Source organism: Sinocyclocheilus anshuiensis, unplaced genomic scaffold (genome assembly GCF_001515605.1).
Source record: "Sinocyclocheilus anshuiensis isolate Anshui unplaced genomic scaffold, SAMN03320099.WGS_v1.1 scaffold24, whole genome shotgun sequence".
Lineage (NCBI taxonomy): Eukaryota > Metazoa > Chordata > Actinopteri > Cypriniformes > Cyprinidae > Sinocyclocheilus > Sinocyclocheilus anshuiensis.
Window position 1 is genome coordinate 861,485 of NW_015557090.1, and position 4,395 is coordinate 865,879.

Sequence of the window (4,395 nt, forward strand, 5' to 3'; positions counted from 1 at the left end):
GTCGCTGGGGTATATTAGTAACAATAGCCAAAATTCATTGTATGGATCAAAATGATTGATTTTTCTTTTATGCCAAAAATCATTAGGATATTAAGTAAAGATCATGTTCTATGAAGATATTTTGTATATTTCCTACTGTAAATATATAAAAACTTAATTTTTGGTTAGTAATATGCATTGCTAACGACTTCATTTGGACAACTTTAAAGGCGATTTTCTCAATATTTAGAATTTTTTTTTTGCACCCCATTGTTTCTGAAGGGAATGCACCCCCGATCTACATAAATGCGCGAATCATTCATGATCCAGCCTCATCTACAGAAGAAGTGAGTATAATGTTTTGTAATGAATCTTTGCAAATCGCCTTTCCTAATAATGTGCTAATTAGCAAGTTTCACGATGAATGCGGCTAAAGTAAACAAAGTAAACAGTCTCTCTGAGAGCAGCTCGGAAGAGAGGGGCGGGGGCATTAACATTCAAAGGAAAATGCTACAAAAACGGCTTGATCTGAAAAGAGCTGTTTTTGACAGGCTAAAAAGGTGTGTTTTACACTACCATTGAGACATTTTAACCAAACTATGTTACAGACTTCATTAAGACCATAAAGAGTCATATCAACTTGTGGAAAATGGGCATCCTATGACCCCTTTAAACAATTTTCACTCAGAAATTGCTAGTAAATTTCAGAAATAACAGAAATGGCAAGTAACACATTGAATTAAACATGACATTATGAAGTAAAAAGACTGAAATAGTATTTTCTTGTAAAACACTCTAATAATCTGTTTTATTTACAATTACAAAAATCATTTGCAGAGTGTGTATATATAGATTCTAGAAGTAGCATTTTTGTATATACATATATATAATTTATATTTGAAAAATACAACAACATGTGTAAAAATTGCCAAAATGCAATGAAATTATTTATCTGCCTGTCCACCATGATGCAAAAAGGGTCCAGTGTTACTTTTTGGATGTCACAGTTTTAATGAAATCCAAAAAGTTTTATTTAGTTTTATAGTTTTATTATTATTTTATTTTATTGCTTTTGCAATGGAGGAAAATCTTTCAGCAACCGGGTTGCATGCAAAATGTGAGAGACAATTAAACATGACATTTTTGATCAATTCAATTAGTTCATTAAAATTAGTTTTTAGAGTTAAAAATTAGTTTTTGGAATTAAAATAAATTCAGCAGTTTTTCAATATTATTAAATCATACGATTTTCACTGTCTGTTACAGTCGAGAAGGTCAAGACAAGCGAGGCAGTGCAAAGTGCCAAATAGTGTGAGACAGCTTCTTGATGTGCTATAGAACTGAAAACATGCTGGTCTATTTTATCATCGACCATGGCTAGTCTGTATTGTTAGGATGGTGTGCAAGTGTTTTCTACAGTTTCCTCCTTGTGGGAATGGATACTGATGTCCATATAGTCAATGAAGACTGGCATGCGTAAGACCGACAGAAGCAAGCATGGCAGTCATGCTTAGCGTGCTAAACAGAGAGGGCCTGTCATCTATCCTTTCCGCTTCCTCCCCCAGTCAACCCCCACCTGCCTCGATCCCACCCATGCTCTTTGTTCCTGGGCCGCACATCCTGTGTCTTCAGAGGCCAGGGACTGGAGCCTGGGATGAAGAGGATGCAGTTGAACACAGATTTAACCTGTTCTTAGACGCAGTGAAAATGCGGAATGCCTTTCGTTGTTAAACGTACGGCTTGTGTTTGAACTTTGAGCCAGTGCTTGATGCTATTTAAATAATGATCTTAGTTGTGAAAAACAATTCACTGTACAGTCATGGCCAAAAGTTTTGGCAGTGACATAAATTTTGTCTTTTGCAAAGTTTGCTGCTTAAGCTGTTGTAGTGTTCATTCACATTGTTTCTAGATTATTGTTCTGAGTGATCAGATGCATTTTAAATAATTGCTAAAAGCTTCATTTGTCAAAAAATGAACTTTTCACAAAAAAACAAATTTCACTGTTTTTTGATCCTGACACAAAATGAGCAGCTAACATTAATTGACTAATCATATCAGCAGCACATGTGGAAGTGTGAATGAGTACTAGTCAGATTAATCACTATCATACTAATTAGATTGTAAGAGCAGACTGATTGCTATAAAATGAGGGTAGAAGCACTTCCAATCATCGTGTTCTTGTTAGCAATGGTTACCTCCAAAGAAACACGTGCAGCCATCACCGCTTTGCATTAAAATGGCCTCACATGTGAGGAAATTGCTACAAAGAGTACTGCACCTGAAAGAACCATTTACCGGGTCATCAAGAACTTCAAGGAGAGAGGTTGGACTGCAGTGAAGAAGTCTTCAGGACGTCCCAGAGTGTCCAGCAAGCGCCAGCGTCTCCTGAGCGCCTCCTGAGGAGTCAGCTAGGGAATCGTGTCTCCAGCAGTGCAGAGCTTGCTCAGGAATGGCAGCAGGTTGCTGTGAGAGCATCTGCAAACTTTTGGACAACGGCCTGGTGTCAAGAAGGGCAGCAAAGAAGCCACTTCTCTCCAAGAAAAACGTCAAAGACGGACTGAAATTCTGCAGGAAGTACAAGGATTGGACAGCAGAAGACTGGTGCAAAGTTATTTTCTCTGATGAAGCTCCCTTCCGACTGTTTGGGACATCTGGAAAATCGATTGTTCGGAGAAGAAAAGGTGAACGCTACCATGAGTCCTATGTTGTGCCAACAGTGAAGCATCCTGAGACCATCCATGTGTGGGGTTGCTTTTCAACCAAGGGAGTGGGCTTTCTCATAATTCTGCCCAAAAACACTGCCATGAATAAGGAATGGTCTCAAAACTCCCTGCAAGAGCGACTTCTTCCAACAAGCCATGAGCAATTTGGTGATGATCCGTGCATTTTCCAGCATGATGGAGCACCATGTCACAAAGCAAGAGTGATAAAGAAGTGGTTGGAAGATGTTACATTGAAATGTTGGACCTGTGGCCAGGCAACTCCCCGGATCTCAATCCCATAGAGAACCTGTGGTCAGTCCTCAAGAGGCGAGTGGACAAGCAGAAGCCCACAAATTGTGATTAACTTAGAGAACTAATAAGGCAAGAATACAGAGGTTATGAAGAACAAGGGTCAACACTGTAAATATTGACTCATTATATATATTTTTTTTGCCAATAAAAGCCTTTAAAACTTATGATATGCTTATCATTGTTTTTCAGTATACCATAGAAACATGTGGGAAAAATAATCTACTAATACTTTTGGCCATGACTGTAGGAGTCGAACGGATATATTTTTGATTCAAGGAGGATAATACCCTACTGAAAAGACCAGCACGGGACTCCTTAACAAACTAAACCAACAGTCTTCCTAATTGTTAATCAGCTTCACCAGCTACGTTTTGCAGGCCATCAGTATAAAGGATATACCTGCATTAACCACATTAAACAACCTGGACTAAACAAATCTAAACTTTGTTTTCTGTCAAACTTTAGTTTGGGGACCAATTCTCAGTATTAACTAACTATGACTTTTGCCTCAAACTCCTAGTTTGCTGTGTATTAATAGTAAGGTAGTAGTTTTCAGCAGCCAATTACTCCAGTCTTCAGTGTCACATGATCCTTCAGAAATCATTCTAATACGCTGCTTGGTATGTTGGGGACACACCTATTAATTATTGAATTCAGGTGTTGAATTCACACCCATTGCCACAGGTGTATATAATTAAGCTCCTAGCCATACAATCTGCATTTACAAAGATTTGTGAAAAAATGTTCCCTGTTTGGCAGTGCAGACGACAGGGCTAGGTGCTTGATTTTATTCAATATGGCCTTGGATCTGATTGAAATACTTTTATCCATATAGTGCAGGGGTGTCCAGTAGTGATGCAAAGTCCGATTCATTTCTGCAAACCGGTTCTTTTCGGACAGATTGGCTCATTGAACCGGTTCAAAAAGCCGATTAATCGGTTCCTGACGTCATCAAGCAATGACGCCTCTACGCATTTCTTTTCTAACAACTCAGTGCAATGTTGTATCAATGAAAAATTCAAATAAGTAATTTGTGTCAACACATATGAAACATTCAAAAAATAAAGTTATTTGTGTGAAAGCATATTGCTGATTATTACCATATAATTCACTTAAGTTAACTTCACAAAGGTGTTTGTGGTCACAGTTTCATTTGCGGATCCTTTATGTCAGATACGACTGACTGACCATATTGACTTGCTGTGCGTCCTGCGTCATCAACCCAGAACTAAAGTTCGATTAATTTCGATTTGTGAACCGGTGTCATGAGAAATCGAGTCCCCCCTCGAAATCGGGTCCGCTTAGGACCCCGAGTGATCCAATTGGCTCAACAAACTTTTAATGGGTATTATTTTTAGCGCCTGATTACAATTCCTGCAAAATCGCACTTTGATTTGTCGTT

At 38.4% G+C, this 4,395-nt stretch overlaps 1 protein-coding gene across 1 annotated transcript in view; it reads left to right on the plus strand.

The window, feature by feature from the left end:
* The window catches only part of LOC107677052 (beta-arrestin-1), a 40,455-nt gene that overhangs the window by 7,138 nt on the left and 28,922 nt on the right, over window positions 1-4,395 (plus strand). The window lies entirely within an intron of this gene.